At 52.3% G+C, this 17,678-nt stretch overlaps 1 pseudogene; it reads right to left on the reverse strand.

Moving 5' to 3' along the window:
- The window catches only part of LOC124016489, a 76,423-nt pseudogene that overhangs the window by 4,712 nt on the left and 54,033 nt on the right, over nt 1-17,678 (reverse strand).

Below are 17,678 nucleotides of genomic sequence, written 5' to 3' on the forward strand. Positions count from 1 at the left end.
AAACCACTCAGGTCGGCTACAGGTATAGAGAGAGGAGAGGGGGTAACCAATTAATCAATCAATCAAATCAAGAAACATAAGCAGCGCCATCTAGTTGATTCAGAGAGTCGACTATTGGACAATGCAGTTCTGAAAACACAACACACATCGCATGCTCTTTCTCGCTCTTCTCCTCCTGCTCGAGTCTGCGTCTCTTCATCTCCTCCGCCCTCTTCTGCTGTTTCTCCATCAGGGCTGGTTTCCTCTGGGCCATTTCGTCCTCCGGCCGCACCCTTCCATCCTGATGGAGGACACAAACGCACACATACAGATACAGAATTAGTCAGGCTTAAACACATACACAGACAAACAAACACACACACACATAGTCCGACTAACCTTAAAGAAGAAGCCGACCCCTCCCTTCATCTCAGGTTCGGTCACATCGCCATGGAGTCATCCATGACACTCAGGTCATCCTCGTCCCCACGCAAGGCTGATAGAGAAATCTCGATCAGGCTGCTGCACTTGCCATTTAAAAAAACACCGCCAGAACATCACTCTCAAACGAGCACTCTGAGGGCGCCCCAGAGCTCCCACAACCCACACGCTCCTTTCTCCCCGAGGTGGAAGAGTTCTGGTCCCGGCACTGCCAGGGGGAGGCACGGCGCAGGTGGGGGATAGTGTCCACATTCTTCGGGGGGGTGAGCACGCACGACAGGCCCTGCACTTTGAGGTCCTGGGGGCGGACGTGGTGGTAGTGGGTGGCCTGGTGCTTGGGGCTCTTGGGAGGCACCGACTTGGCCCGGCGCTGGACCTGGGGCGACTTGGATGTTCTGGTGGGACTGGTGGCGTTGCGGCGGGATGACGAGGGGGAAGAAGAGACAGAGGCGAGGTCACGGGGGGTGGACGCGCGGGACATGCGGGTCGAGGGAGGGGCCGAGGATTTGAGACTGGGCAGGATCACCCAGGACTTGTTGCTGGCGGGAGCGATGGGCTTCTTCCTGATGAGTTGGTCCTGTTGTTCGGAGAGGCGCTGCATGTCGCTCTGCAGGGAGCTTAGTGGCGCGTTCAGCTTTGATACGGCATTGTTGTAATCCCCCAAGGGCGCTGGCTGATGCCCTGCCACCCCGACCTGCTCTCCTCCTGGCCCTGCCACCCCTGCACCCTTTTCCCTTCTGAGTAAGGAGGCCTGCTTGTTGTCCAGGTGTGATGAAGGATTGACGTTCCCCTCCTGCTGATCCTCGTCCTCCACACGAGCCAGCCCCCTTAGGTCCTCCTCTGTGGAGAAGGCGCTGACTTGACCGCCCTCCTCCTCCTCTCTCTCTCCCCCTCTCCGTGCTCCTTCAACTGCAGGAAGGCGCTCTTGCCAAGTCTCTGGCGGTGCTTGGCAAAGATGGCCTCAATACGTTTCTTCTGGGCCTCGATGGCCTTCCTCTTCTCCTCCAGCCGGGCTCCCAGCTCAGACATCTCGGTGGTCAGTCCAGGGCGCTTACTGGGGCTCTCCTCTGTCGACTTCTGGGGCTGGGCCACCCAGCTTGTCATCGGAGCCGTTTCTGCCGGGGCGACGGGTTCACTGCTGCTGGCGCCGCCGCTTTTAGGTGATTCGCCCACTGTCGACGGTTTCTTCTTGAACTCAGCAAAGCTGGTCATCCTCACGCCACTGTCCGGCACGTCGTCGTCCCCTCCGTGGCCTCTGGTGTGGACAGCAAGAGTGGACTGGGCATTGGGGAGGAGAAGGGGGTCCTCAGAGGCGTCAGAGTCCATGTTCCCGTCCCTCAGCACAGAGTCATCGTCTCGCAAGCCCTCCGAAGTGTGTCGGGTATGGGAGGAGGAGGGCTGCTCCCTGGGTGCCTGCGTCTTGCCCCCCATGGGGAGGTGGGGGTGGTACATCATCCCAGAGCGGGACGGGGCGGAGCAGCTGAGGGGTATGGGGTTAGGCGGGTAGGAGGGGTGAGTGGCGTGACCGTTGTGTCTGGTGCTGGCCGGGTCATCGGGCGAGTGCAGGAAGAATCCGTCGGCCGCCCCGTCGGGGTGGAGCCGGGGCTCCATCTTGCCCTCGTTGTGGATGATCTGCAGGGCCTCCTCGATGGTGGGCAGCTCCCCGTCCCAGTCTCCCAGGCAGTTCTCCTTCAGCAGCAAGGGCACCACAGAGGAGCTCTGGGTGGCCCAGGAGCCTCTGTGGGAGCCGGGGGTGGCTGGAGGCTTGTTGAGCAGATGGCTAAGGTCCTCTGGGGGAGTGTAGGGCACACGGGTCACAGTCTGGCCAGGGGCCACGTTGTCAGAGCTGACCGAGCAGGTGATGGCTCCGCCCATCACGACGTCCACGTCGCTGTCCAGGCCGAAGGGAATGCTAAATGACACGTCTGGGGACAGGGGATGACTGGACAGAGATGGAGGGAGACAGGAAGAGAGAGAGAGAGTTTACTTCCTGAATTGACCTCAACCGTTGTATTCTCAATACAACGGTTGAGGTCAATTGAAATATGGAGCTAACACAGAGACAGAGAGAGAAAGACAATGAGATGGGGCCTACCTGAAAGGCTTCTTGGTCCATGTTATTCCAGCTCCCTCTACATGAGACATGGAGGCAGACTGAGTCAGAGATCCTGTACACATTCACACACACACACACACATGTCAGAGCATGCATAGATGCAAACACCAACAAACAAACAAAAAGCACAAAAAAACAGAGAGAAAAATATTGCAGATAGAAATGTAATAACTAGAGCTGACATAATTCCCTATTCTACTTGACAGACCATCTGTTCTATAGGACAAATTTCTACATGTCAAAGACCCCAGCAATAGACTGTTCGAGTGCCAAGTCTAGGACAAAAAGGCTTCTCAACAGTTTTTACCCCCAAGCCATAAGACTCCTGAACAGGTAATCAAATGGCTACCTGGACTATTTGCATTGTGTGCCCCCTTCCCTACACTGCTTCTACTCTCTGTTTATCATATGCATAGTCACTTTAACTATACATTCATGAACATACTACCTCAATTGGGCCGACGAACCAGTGTTCCCGCACATTGGCTAACCAACCCCTCTTTTACGCTACTGCTACTCTCTGTTCATCATATATGCATAGTCACTTTAACCATATCTACATGTACATACTACCTTAATCAGCCTGACTAACCGGTGTCTGTATGTAGCCTCGCTACTGTATATAACCCCTCTACTGTATATAGCCTGTCTTTTTACTGTTGTTTTATTTCTTTACTCACCTATTGTTCACCTAATACCTTTTTTGCACTATTGGTTAGAGCCTGTAAGTAAGCATTTTACTGTAACACCTGTTGTATTCGGCGCACGTAAATTTTTTGTTGTTGATTTGATTGGAATGTTTTGTAACATTGCATCCTCCTGAACAGGGCCCAGCAAAACACTTACCAGTGGTGTTCAGTGTCTGAACAAACTCTGGCCTCCGTACCTCAAACCAACCCAGTAGCTCTGCTAGGAAACTCATCACGTTGACCTGAACATACCAGAGTAATAGTTAAAGGGCCCCTGGAATGCTGTTTCGGTCTCCATAACAAATCATTCCTGGGTATCAATAAAGTTATATGCCCTAATAGTTTTATTTCATGTATGGCATCCAGCCCCAGGTGGACAAACACTCTCTGTATAAGACAGTCTAGGCAGTGACCTATATTTAGACATATATTTCTAAATGCATGGCTCTGAGGCAAAGATAATGTGTAGATCAGAGCTCTCCAACCCTGTTTCTGGAGCGCTTACCATCCTGTAGGTTTGTACTACAACCCTAATCTAGCACACCTAGTAATAAGTCAAATTAATCAGGTTAGTTACAACTGGGGTTGAAGCAAAAACCTACAGGAAGGTAACTCTCCAGAAAAAGGGTTGGTGTAGATGTGACTACATGGGCCCACAATGAGGTGGGGGTGTAGTACCTGGAGCTCCTGTGGGGTGTAGAGCAGGTCCTCCAACACCAGGGGGCAGCAGCTCTTCAGACAGCTGTCACAGAACTCTCGGATCAGCTGCAGGTTGTACAGGCTGTCTGCCACCGCCATGGACTCCTTCATACACACATCTGAAGAAGAAAACAAGGATTACTTTATTATCCAATTATACACGGAAGACCGATGGAAATTCGACTCCTGCTTTATCCCAACCCCTCCGAAAGTCACACACAGAGGTTGGAGAGGCTAGGGCACAGGGAAGTCGTATTGTGACACCCATTTAACACAGGAACGGTACAATGAGCAGGTAGTCAGGTCATGGAGTCTAAACATCTAACACAGGACAATGAGAGGGTAGTACAGTAAGTGTTATGATACACTGCACACAGTATGTTACTGTATTAAAGGTAGTGTGGTTTAAACCTAATTGGAACCTTGTGTGACATAGTAAGCCAAGCTTTTTAGACAAACCCCCAGGCATGTACTATATTATATTGGACAACTGTACACTAGTCCAGTGTTTTTAATTTGTATTTGCATATCAAATACTGTCAAGTTCATTTTTATCATGTGGTTTTATGTATGTATGTACCCTCTAGTCGCAACAGGCCGGGGCAGTAGTAGTGTACAATAGCAGCGATGGCACAACCGTTTTTGAGTTCAGTCACCACTGGAAACGTAGGCTTCTGTTTAGAAAGCGTCTTATCCTTTCTGTAGCGGATCTTAGATGGGGTGTGTGTATGTGTGTGAGAGAGAGGGAGAGAAAAGAGAGGGACATCATTGAGTGAGTATGTGAGAGTTAGGGAGATGTCCAGGTTGTACAGTTCAATGAGAGTTCAATGCAATACCTTTGATGTTTGCATTTGGAGAGCTCGTTCAAGTCCAATGTTCTTAAAAAACACAGGTGGACATACAGCGCAAACAGTACACACACACACGTACGTACAGCATGCATGCATGCATACATACATACACCACCCAGAGTCCAGAGACAGCGAGGGCTTTGTCAGTGGAAAGTAGGCCAGGAGAGAGAGTCTCATCGGAGGAAGATATTTAACCCAACCTGACGCAGGTGAGACTATTCAGGTCGAAACTATTCAGGTATTAGACAACGACTGAACTAAACACAGCCAGCACAGTGTCAACGCTATCAGCAGACTAATTACTGGGGTCTGTTCAGGAGAGTGTAATGTTACACAATATAGTCCCAATCAAACGTATAATGTAAAACAGCTATGACTATCAGCCATGTTAGAATTGGGAATCTGTCTCATCTACTTGTTGTATCTGCACTGTTCATAATGTTTCACCTCAGATAAAAGGCCTACACCACAAGCTCATTACTTCTTACTCTATGGGCCCTGGCTAAAAGTAATCCAAGAAATAGGGAATACGGTGCCATTTGGGACTCAAAACAATGAGTGGCTGGTGGCTAGAAACTAAAACCTCCCTCACACAAGGTCCTTTTTAAGACAGAGCCGACCAGAGGGAATGGTTTCTAGCAGGAACGTTTTTTCACATTGACGATATAGTGCACTACTCTTGACTAGGATTACATGTGAGTTACGTCCAACAACAATTCCCTACCCTTCTCTGCCACCCCCTGTGACATCAGCCCAAGGAAATGTACAGAGAAGCAGTATGCCTGCATTATTATATTGTTCCAACAGGGGGAGAGGCAGAGAGAGAAAAACAGAACAGACCTTTAACTTGAAAATCTAATAATAGAGAGAAAGATAAGAAATGACAACAGAGGAGAAGAAAGAGGAGGAACTTACAGGGACAAGTTTCCAGTACCAGCGAGTGGGACAATGTCAGAGAGGAGGAACGCATGAAGGAAAGGAGGTCGGAGAAAGAGAGGAAAGTGGGGAAGGAGAAGACAGGAGGATAAAGTATGGCTGTATTAAGTCTACTTTAGTAGGATAGTTAAGAGGAAATAGACAGTTTTGAAGAAGGTATATATATGCCTAAAATTCATATAACCAGTTAACGTTAGGTTGAGATACTGGTAACTGCCAAAAAAGGAAACACTTGAGTAAATGAGGGATACGAAAGCAGGTGCTTCCACACAGGTGTGGTTCCTGAGTTAATTAAGCAATTAAAACATTCCATCATGCTTAGGGTCATGTATAAAAATGCCCAGCTGCCTGTTATTCTGGCTATCATGGCTAGAAGATATCTCAGTTACTTTGAAAAAGGGGTCTCTTAAGGAGAATAGGGGGTTTAAAGGGTGTGTGTGTGTCTCAGTCACCAGATCTCAACCCAATTGAACACTTATGGGAGATTCTGAAGCGGTGCCTGAGAGTGTTTTCTACCACCATCAACAAAACACCAAATTATGGAATTTCTCATGGAAGACTGTTGTCACATCCCTCCAAACTTCTAGGATCTATGCCAAGGTGCATTGAAGCTGTTTTGGCAGTTTGCCCAAATTTGGCAATCTCTCTACAGCTCCAAAATACATGCATATAGGTTCCACTTTCAGAGGTACATCTTTTACAGTTAGGAGAAATGTCTGTTTTTATTCTCATTGGAGAGTAATACAAATTTGAAAAAATGTGTAATTAAATTCTTTAATTTTTACATTAGTAGAGGAGCAGTATACCCTGTCGCAAACCTCCGCCCATAACTCATCACTGATAGTCCTTTTCCCAGATTATTTTCAAAGGAGTAAAGGAGGAGTCAAAGGAGGAGTCTCCTTTCTCAGAAAGGAGTCTATAGATATAGGATATTTTGCCTTTAATGGATTGTGCTGTAGCAAGAAGGGTTTCAACTTCATTCAGCTGAGCTCTAAACCTCCTCTTGGAAGCAAATGAGGAAATGACATGTCTAATTTGAATATATATATTTTTTAAATGGGATCTTGGCACATTGAATTCACTGCATAGCTCTTGAAAGGATTTCAGTGTAGTGGTTTTCTGATGAAATAGGTCTGAAAAGGTCCTGATTCCTAGAGTATGCCAAAGATTAAAGTTGGCATCACTCAGGGCTTTTAGCAAGTCTGGGTTGCATACTATAGACGAGTGAGAACATATTTGGGAGGAAATGCACAGGTATTTCTTACAGTCCCTCCACGCTACAGTCCCTCAACATCTTTGCAGATCTAAGATTTGTGGTTGGGACTTGAGATGATTTGTCCAGGGTTGGGTTGAGGGTACAATTAAAATCTCCAGCCAAAGGAAACACAATGCTCATTGAACAGGGTTATCATTTTCAACATGAAAGCAGGACTCTCTGTGTTAGGGGCGTTTAAGATAGCTGGGTCACTGTATGGGCAACCAATTACTATCCCTATCAGAGTAAATCTCCCCTCTGGATCAGATCTGTTTTTGTCAACTACGAATGGAACATGCTTATGGATAAGTATGGCTGTACCTCTACGGTTTGATTTGAAAGATGAGAAATACACCTGTCCCACCCAAGCTCTTCTGAGTTGAGCATGTTTTTTCTTATTTAGAGCACATAGTATCCTTTTCCGCATTATTGCATGACCTAGACCATGGCAGTTCCATGTCAATAGATTTAAGGTACTAGTCATCGAACAGTAATCGAACAGTAATGGAACTCTAGTGCAAGTCATGGGGGTAAAGGTGGATAATAGTTACAGCTGCGATCACATAAGAAAAATAAATGGTGTACATAAAATAACAATCTCTGAACACCCCAGCCGAGTTCCCAAACAACTCATTTACATTTACATTTAAGTCATTTAGCAGACGCTCTTATCCAGAGCGACTTACAAATTGGTGCATTCACCTTATGACATCCAGTGGAACAGCCACTTTACAATAGTGCATCTAAATATTTTAAGGGGGGGGGGGTGAGAAGGATTACTTTATCTTATCCTAGGTATTCCTTAAAGAGGTGGGGTTTCAGGTGTCTCCGGAAGGTGGTGATTGACTCCGCTGTCCTGGCGTCGTGAGGGAGTTTTAGAGCACATAAGGGGAGCCAGAGCAGCGAACAGTTTTGACTGGGCTGAGCGGGAACTGTACTTCTTCAGTGGTAGGGAGGCGAGCAGGCCAGAGGTGGATGAACGCAGTGCCCTTGTTTGGGTGTAGGGCCTGATCAGAGCCTGGAGGTACTGAGGTGCCGTTCCCCTCACAGCTCCGTAGGCAAGCACCATGGTCTTGTAGCGGATGCGAGCTTCAACTGGAAGCCAGTGGAGAGAGCGGAGGAGCGGGGTGACGTGAGAGAACTTGGGAAGGTTGAACACTAGACGGGCTGCGGCCCCCCTGTAGAGGTTTAATGGCACAGGCAGATAGCCCAGCCAACAGCGAGTTGCAGTAATCCAGACGGGAGATGACAAGTGCCTGGATTAGGACCTGCGCCGCTTCCTGTGTGAGGCAGGGTCGTACTCTGCGGATGTTGTAGAGCATGAACCTACAGGAACGGGCCACCGCCTTGATGTTAATTGAGAACGACAGGGTGTTGTCCAGGATCACGCCAAGGTTCTTAGCGCTCTGGGAGGAGGACACAATGGAGTTGTCAACCGTGATGGCGAGATCATGGAACGGGCAGTCCTTCCCCGGGAGGAAGAGCAGCTCCGTCTTGCCGAAGTTCAGCTTGAGGTGGTGATCAGTCATCCACACTGATATGTCTGCCAGACATGCAGAGATGCGATTCGCCACCTGGTCATCAGAAGGGGGAAAGGAGAAGATTAATTGTGTGTCGTCTGCATAGCAATGATAGGAGAGACCATGTGAGGTTATGACAGAGCCAAGTGACTTGGTGTATAGCGAGAATAGGAGAGGGCCTAGAACAGAGCCCTGGGGGACACCAGTGGTGAGAGCGCGTGGTGAGGAGACAGATTCTCGCCACGCCACCTGGTAGGAGCGACCTGTCAGGTAGGACGCAATCCAAGCGTGGGCCGCGCCGGAGATGCCCAACTCGGAGAGGGTGGAGAGGAGGATCTGATGGTTCACAGTATCGAAGGCAGCCGATAGGTCTAGAAGGATGAGAGCAGAGGAGAGAGAGTTAGCTTTAGCGGTGCGGAGCGCCTCCGTGATACAGAGAAGAGCAGTCTCAGTTGAATGACTAGTCTTGAAACCTAACTCGACACATCCCGTTGGATCTATTACCCCCACGCTCAGTCTCAATTCTGTGTTCCGAAAAAAAGAACAAAAAATGGTAACAGTTAGCAACGCACAACGTCTCCCCTTCCCCACCAAAGAAATGCCTCATCCTCTCCGCATTGAGTAAGTGACAACGTAGCCCCTGTCCAGACCACATTAAAAAAGAGGGAGAAAATAAAATCAATAGCCCAGCCTACATATACCTCCCCAAAGGACATTGGGCTAATCGTATGGACCAAATAAAACAGAAATGTTGGGGCAAATCCTTAAGAGGGATCTATAGGATAAGTTGTTGATATTACGTTTTAATGAAAACAAACAGGATAAGGCCATAGGCAAAACATTTACACATTGAGCTTCTCGTTAGGTCTGTAAATGTGTCGTAATCGACAGCCTATAAATGGTGGAGGCCTATGAGAAAATAATAACTACAAATAATAATAAAAGGGAAATAAAAGTAGACTGAAACGTTAGTAGGCCTAGGTTATGCTATAGAGCCTATCCCTCTCAGCTAAAATAAAATAAATATAAATTAGATGGCTAAAATGACATTTAACAGGCAGGGGTGGTTCTTTGGATGGTGGCTATAAGTTGTCTTACCTCCGTTAGTAATAACAGTAATCGATTTTAGTCATTGGTACATTTCTCAGTGACCAGGATTGTCCTTCAAAAAACGTTTTGCTTCTTCGGGAGTTTTGAAGTGTCGCAGGGTGAAGAATCCTGAGCTCGTTTGGGTATTTGAATCCCCTAAGATGCCTCGGTCAATGGGAATATTTCTTCAACTTGTCAAACTCTCTGCGCTTTCAGCATATTCCAGCTGACAGGTCCTGGTGTAAAGTGAGTTTGGCGTTTCCGACTAATGGTGATAATTTCTCCGCCTGTAGGACTCTTTCCTTGTCGGTGAATCTCAGGAAACGTATGGTGATTGGGCGCGGTGGTTGTCTGGCTGCTGGTGGGGGCCTCAGTGAGCTCTCTCGAGTTCTATGGGCCTGTCGGTGGACAGGTGGAGCGACTCAGGAAGTTTGTCTTGCAGGTAGCGGATCAGTGGCATGTTTCCCTCTTCTTTTTCACCCAGATTTAATAGAAAACAATTATTCCTACGCCCCGTTTTCCAGGTCCTCTTTTCTCTTCCAGATGCTCCATTTTCTTTTAAAACACTTGAATGAGTAGGCATGTCCAGACTTTTGATTGGTACTGTATATATTTTTAAAACAAATTCATTTCAAGAGATCCGGTCTGTGTTTGCGCTGGTGTGACTTCCAATATGCTATTGGCGTCTGTCAGTGAGTTTTTCATGGATAGGATTCGCCCCTCTTCCTCATCCAGACGCCCCGCGTTGATGGTGATCTTATTGTTGATGTCAGGCAAAGCATTTTCCAGGGTTTTCACCTTGCCCCCTATCGCACTTGAGTTGAGAGTTAATGCCATCTAATTTGATGTTGAGTTCTGTACGTTGAGAACTCGGCTCAGAAAGGATGCCTTCGACAGAGTGCGAGGTTGGCATTTGTTGTGCCTGGGGGAGGGGGGGGGGGGGTCCTCTTGCTCCTGGCTAATGGCGCTAGCTTTTTTTTGAAGCTAGATGCTTCTTGGAGTTTTTTTTCCATCGCTAATGCTCGAGTCTGGGTAAAAATGTCACCTGTAGTGTAGCCTTTTGTAGCCGCCATAACTTTTTGGCTAAAGCTAAAGGAGTTAACTTGAAGTGGAGGTAAGATTAAGAATTGGAAACCACTTGTGCGGAGCTCTTTGTTCATGCGGCCATCACGATCACGTGATCCCTGGGTGCCATTTTTGACACAGACAATGTGTAGTACATGTGTGGTGTAATACTTACTAAAGGCGGAACAGGCTGTGGCTCTGTGCTGTCCTGAGATGGGTCACACCACTCCGTTTTCTCTCTCAGCCTCTGATTCAACTGGGGGGGGGGGGGGGAAAGCCAAACGTTACAAATAGGTATATTTTGTACTCACATATAAATTGGGTTATGAAATCATGACTCAGCGACAGAGAGCGAGACAAAGAGAACGAGAGAGACAGGCAGTGAGTCCTCCTTGTCCTTACCCCGTTCACCCAGTGGAGCAGGGTGTTCTCCCAGCTAGCTCCTCCCACTCCACCCAGAAGCTCCTCCCCCGCACCGGACTTCCTCACTGCGCTCACCATCTCCATGGCGCCAAACGACATCAGGGCATCCATCACCGCCAGGTGGGCACTCTGCACCAATCACAGCAAAGAGATCAGGAAACTGTCAGCATTGGAGCAGTCAGGGGAGGTAACTGCGGGATTGGTATCTGCGGGACACAGCTCTGAGTCAGCAGAAAGCGTGGCAGTGACAAGAGGAGAGGAGTAGAGAGAAAAATAGAAAGTGAGAGCTTGTCTGCGTGAACTTTGGAACATCTGTGCTATCACGATAACAGCCCTTTTTATTCTGTGTACTTTCTCCTCTCTGCCCCATCACTGTATACTTTCTCTTTCTTCCTCCTCCTCCTTATCATTGTGTGAGTGTGTTTTCTTACTCCTCTCTGCTATGAGATATGGCAGCATGACTCATGGATGACAGGTTACAGAATACAGTTTGGTTCTGTTACAGTGTTGTTCTGTAATCAACTCACTAGGGATGGCTCAGAGAGAGCAGCACAAACCCCAGGAATCCTGTGGCACAGTGTGTGTGTGTGTGTGTGCAAAACTATACACTCAAAACCCCTTTCACACCAAGAGAGACAGGGGCTGAGGGAAGAGACGGAGACAGGGGCTGAGGGAAGAGACGGAGACAGGGGCTGAGGGAAGAGACTGAGACAGGGGCTGAGGGAAGAGACGAGACAGGGGCTGAGGGAAGAGAGAGACAGGGGCTGAGGGAAGAGACAGGGGCTGAGGGAGAGACGGAGACAGGGGCTGAGGGGAAGAGACAGGGGCTGAGGGGAGACAGAGACAGGGGCTGAGGGGAGAAGGGGCTGAGGGGAGAGACAGGGGCTGAGGGAGACAGGGGCTGAGGGGAGAGACAGGGGCTGAGGGAGAGACAGGGGCTGAGGGGAGAGACAGGGGCTGAGGGGAGAGACAGGGGCTGAGGGGAGAGACAGGGGCTGAGGGGAGAGACAGGGGCTGAGGGGAGAGACAGGGGCTGAGGGGAGAGACAGGGGCTGAGGGGAGAGACAGGGGCTGAGGGGAGAGACAGGGGCTGAGGGGAGAGACAGGGGCTGAGGGGAGAGACAGGGGCTGAGGGGAGAGACAGGGGCTGAGGGAGAGACAGGGGCTGAGGGAGAGACAGGGGGCTGAGGGAAGAGACGGAGACAGGGGCTGAGGGAAGAGACGGAGACAGGGGCTGAGGGAAGAGACGGAGACAGGGGCTGAGGGAAGAGACGGAGACAGGGGCTGAGGGAAGAGACGGAGACAGGGGCTGAGGGAAGAGACGGAGACAGGGGCTGAGGGAAGAGACGGAGACAGGGGCTGAGGGAAGAGACGGAGACAGGGGCTGAGGGAAGAGACTGAGACAGGGGCTGAGGGAAGAGACGGAGACAGGGGCTGAGGGAAGAGACGGAGACAGGGGCTGAGGGAAGAGACGGAGACAGGGGCTGAGGGAAGAGACGGAGACAGGGGCTGAGGGAAGAGACTGAGGGAGAGACAGGGGCTGAGGGAAGAGACGGAGACAGGGGCTGAGGGGAGAGACGGAGACAGGGGCTGAGGGAGAGAGGGGAGAGACAGGGGCTGAGGGAAGAGACAGGGGCTGAGGGGAGAGACAGGGGCTGAGGGAGAGAGACAGGGGCTGAGGGGAGAGACAGGGGCTGAGGGGAGAGACAGGGGCTGAGGGGAGAGACAGGGGCTGAGGGGAGAGACAGGGGCTGAGGGGAGAGACAGGGGCTGAGGGGAGAGACAGGGGCTGAGGAGAGGGGGGGCTGAGGGGAGAGACAGGGGCTGAGGGGAAGAGACAGGGGCTGAGGGGACAGGGGCTGAGGGAAGAGACGGAGACAGGGGCTGAGGGAAGAGACGGAGACAGGGGCTGAGGGAAGAGACGGAGACAGGGGCTGAGGGAAGAGATGGAGACAGGGGCTGAGGGAAGAGATGGAGACAGGGGCTGAGGGGAGACAGGGGCTGAGGGAAGAGACTGGAGACAGGGGCTGAGGGAAGAGACGGAGACAGGGGCTGAGGGAAGAGACAGGGGCTGAGGGAAGAGACGGAGACAGGGGCTGAGGGAAGAGACGGAGACAGGGGCTGAGGGAAGAGACGGAGACAGGGGCTGAGGGAAGAGAGGGGCTGAGGGAGAGACCAGGGGCTGAGGGAAGAGGGGCTGAGGGAAGAGACAGGGGCTGAGGGAAGAGACTGAGGGGAGAGGGGCTGAGGGAAGAGACAGGGGCTGAGGGGAGAGACAGGGGCTGAGGGAGAGACAGGGGCTGAGGGGAGAGACAGGGGCTGAGGGGAGAGACAGGGGCTGAGGGGAGAGACAGGGGCTGAGGGGAGAGACAGGGGCTGAGGGGAGAGACAGGGGCTGAGGGGAGAGACAGGGGCTGAGGGGAGAGACAGGGGCTGAGGGGAGAGACAGGGGCTGAGGGGAGAGACAGGGGCTGAGGGGAGAGACAGGGGCTGAGGGGAGAGATGGAGACAGGGGCTGAGGGGAGAGATGGAGACAGGGGCTGAGGGGAGAGACAGGGGCTGAGGGAAGAGATGGAGACAGGGGCTGAGGGGAGAGACGGGCTGAGGGGAGAGACGGGCTGAGGGAAGAGACGGAGACAGGGGCTGAGGGAAGAGATGGAGACAGGGGCTGAGGGAAGAGATGGAGACAGGGGCTGAGGGAAGAGATGGAGACAGGGGCTGAGGGAAGAGATGGAGACAGGGGCTGAGGGAAGAGATGGAGACAGGGGCTGAGGGAAGAGATGGAGACAGGGGCTGAGGGGAGAGATGGAGACAGGGGCTGAGGGGAGAGACAGGGGCTGAGGGGAGAGACAGGGGCTGAGGGGAGAGACAGGGGCTGAGGGGAGAGACAGGGGCTGAGTGTATCAAACTACACAACATAAAAAAGTGCACAACAATAGCTTCCCTTGACACATCCCGAACTGAAACTGGGGTATTTCAAGACAACCCCCAGTGCAGGGTGCATTGCTTCTCTTCCTCTCATTCTCTCAAAAATCATGATAGTTCCGTTTCTCAAAAGCTAGCTGGAGCCAAAGTACCTTTTCTCATAGCCAAACCTATTAGTGCCTTTAGTTCTCATGGCCAAACAAATTACATTGTGCTCTCATGGCCAGAGCCCATTAAAACACACCAACGACATGATCAGCTCACTCAGGGGAGAGCTCCTTATAGCGCCCATAAGAGGGTTAGCTCGTTATCGGTCTACTGCTGCCTCCCTCCATGCTTTCCATGGGGCTAGGTCAGGGATGGGCAACTTTGATGGGATCGGGGTCCAAAAAAGTCTGAACTCATCATAAGGGCACACAATTTGCCATGAGGCGGAGAGAAGATTTTGCAATTTTATAAATCTCTCAATGCAATTCTATTAATTTTGCAACTCAACAAGAAAAACTGCCCTTTTCAGGACCCTGGCTTTAAAAGATAATTCTTAAAAATCCAAAAGACTTCACAGATCTTCATTGTAAAGGGTTTAAACACAGACTCTTGTTCACAGACACAGATGCTTGTTCAATGAACCATAAACAATTAATGACCATAAACCTGTGGAACGGTCGTTCCAGAACTCAGAACTCTATGGGCCTGGCCATAAGTAGTGCACTCTATTAGGTATAGTAAAAGTAGTGCAATAAATAGGGAATAGGGTTTCATTTGGGACACAGTGGGCCTCCTCCCTTCTCTCTATTGGCTAACCGCATCCCCGTTTCTCTGTTATAATCATTAACCCTGTCTGAGTCTCAAATGGCACACTATTTGCTAAATAGTGCACTACTTTTGACCAGAGACCAATGGGGCCTGGTCAAAAGTAGAGCAGTGGAGAGGACAGACAGGTCAACAACAGATTCCCTCGTCAGGGGGCCCTTTCTTCCATCTCAACCCCTCTCTAGTCTGAGCCTAATCTGTAACGAACAAGTGCCGGGCCACTTTTACTTGTTGTTTTACTCCAATTTTTTATTTTACTCAAATTCTCCCTGACTGGTAGTCATCATAGCGCGCACACACGAACACACTGCTGCAGCACTGGGTGCTGGGCACTGGGAGAGACAGATGGACTCTCCCCTCCTCACTCTAGGGGTGTGTTGTGCTCAATGTAGGCAAGGTCACACTACTAGCTTATCTGTGAGTCAAGACATGTCTGTTCATCGTATATGTCTCATCTGCAGTGTAGTGCAAGGGGAGACGGGGCCTGAGTGGAGAGACGAGACGGGGCCTGAGTGGAGAGACGAGACGGGGCCTGAGTGGAGAGGAGAGACGGGGGCTGAGTGGAGAGGAGAGACGGGGGCTGAGGGGAGAGGAGAGACGGGGCTGAGGGGAGAGGAGAGAGAGACGGGGGCTGAGGGGAGAGACGGGGGAGGGAAGAGACTGAGGGGAGAGACAGGGGCTGAGGGGAGAGACGGGGGCTGAGGGGAGAGGGGGGGCTGAGGGGAGAGACGGGCTGAGGGGAGAGACGGGCTGAGGGGAGAGACGGGCTGAGGGGAGAGACGGGCTGAGGGGAGAGACGGGCTGAGGGGAGAGACAGGAGCTGAGGGAAGAGACAGGAGCTGAGGGAAGAGACAGGAGCTGAGGGAAGAGACTGGCTGAGGGAAGAGACTGAGCCAGGGGCTGAGGGGAGAGATGGGCTGAGGGAAGAGACGGAGACAGGGGCTGAGGGAAGAGACGAAGACATGGGCTGAGGGAAGAGACGAAGACATGGGCTGAGGGAAGAGACGAAGACATGGGCTGAGGGAAGAGACAGGGGCTGAGGGGAGAGACAGGGGCTGAGGGGAGAGACAGGAGCTGAGGGGAGAGACAGGAGCTGAGGGGAGAGACTGAGCCAGGGGCTGAGGGGAGACAGGGGCTGAGGGAAGAGACGGAGACAGGGGCTGAGGGAAGAGACGGAGACAGGGGCTGAGGGAAGAGACGGAGACAGGGGCTGAGGGAAGAGACAGAGACAGGGGCTGAGGGAAGAGACAGAGACAGGGGCTGAGGGGAGAGACAGGGGCTGAGGGGAGAGACAGGGGCTGAGGGGAGAGACAGGGGCTGAGGGGAGAGACAGGGCTGAGGGGAGAGACAGGGGCTGAGGGGAGAGACAGGAGCTGAGGGGAGAGACAGGAGCTGAGGGGAGAGACTGAGCCAGGGGCTGAGGGGAGACAGGGGCTGAGGGAAGAGACGGAGACAGGGGCTGAGGGAAGAGACGGAGACAGGGGCTGAGGGAAGAGACGGAGACAGGGGCTGAGGGAAGAGACGGAGACAGGGGCTGAGGGAAGAGACAGAGACAGGGGCTGAGGCAAGAGACAGGGGCTGAGGGAAGAGACAGGGGCTGAGGGAAGAGACAGGGGCTGAGGGAAGAGACAGGGGCTGAGGGAAGAGACAGGGGCTGAGGGAAGAGACAGGGGCTGAGGGAAGAGACAGGGGCTGAGGGAAGAGACAGGGGCTGAGGGGAGAGACAGGGGCTGAGGGGAAGAGACAGGGGCTGAGGGAAGAGACAGGGGCTGAGGGGAGAGACAGGGGCTGAGGGGAGAGACGGGCTGAGGGGAGAGACGGGCTGAGGGGAGAGACGGGCTGAGGGGAGAGACGGGCTGAGGGGAGAGACAGGAGCTGAGGGAAGAGACAGGAGCTGAGGGAAGAGACAGGAGCTGAGGGAAGAGACAGGAGCTGAGGGAAGAGACTGAGGGAAGAGACTGGAAGAGGGAAGAGACTGGGGGCTGAGGGGAGAGACTGAGCCAGGGCTGAGGGGAGAGATGGGCTGAGGGAAGAGACGGAGACAGGGGCTGAGGGAAGAGACGAGGGAAGAGACAGGGGCTGAGGGAAGAGACGAAGAGACATGGGCTGAGGGAAGAGACGAAGACATGGGCTGAGGGAGAGACAGGGGCTGAGGGGAGAGACTGAGGGGAGACTGAGGGAAGAGCCAGGGGCTGAGGAGAGACAGGGGCTGAGGGGAGAGACAGGGCTGAGGGGAGAGACTGAGCCAGGGGCTGAGGGGAGACAGGGGCTGAGGGAAGAGACGGAGACAGGGGCTGAGGGAAGAGACGGAGACAGGGGCTGAGGGAAGAGACAGGGGCTGAGGGAGAGACAGGGGCTGAGGGGAGAGACAGGGGCTGAGGGGAGAGACAGGGGCTGAGGGAGAGACAGGGGCTGAGGGAGAGACAGGGGCTGAGGGGAGAGACAGGGGCTGAGGGAGAGAGACAGGGGCTGAGGGGAGAGACAGGGGCTGAGGGAGAGACAGGGCTGAGGGGGGGCTGAGACAGAGCCAGGGGCTGAGGGAGACAGGGGCTGAGGGAAGAGACGGGGACAGGGGCTGAGGGAGAGACGGAGACAGGGGCTGAGGGAAGAGACGGAGACAGGGGCTGAGGGAAGAGACTGGAGGGGGGCTGAGGGAAGAGAGACGGGGGCTGAGGGGAGACAGGGGCTGAGGGGGCTGAGGGAGACAGGGGCTGAGGGAAGAGACGAGGGGAGAGACAGGGGCTGAGGCAAGAGACAGGGGCTGAGGCAAGAGACAGGGGCTGAGGGAAGAGACAGGGGCTGAGGGAAGAGACAGGGGCTGAGGGAAGAGACAGGGGCTGAGGGAAGAGACAGGAGCTGAGGGGAGAGACTGAGCCA

Source organism: Oncorhynchus gorbuscha, linkage group LG26 (genome assembly GCF_021184085.1).
Source record: "Oncorhynchus gorbuscha isolate QuinsamMale2020 ecotype Even-year linkage group LG26, OgorEven_v1.0, whole genome shotgun sequence".
NCBI classification, from domain to species: domain Eukaryota; kingdom Metazoa; phylum Chordata; class Actinopteri; order Salmoniformes; family Salmonidae; genus Oncorhynchus; species Oncorhynchus gorbuscha.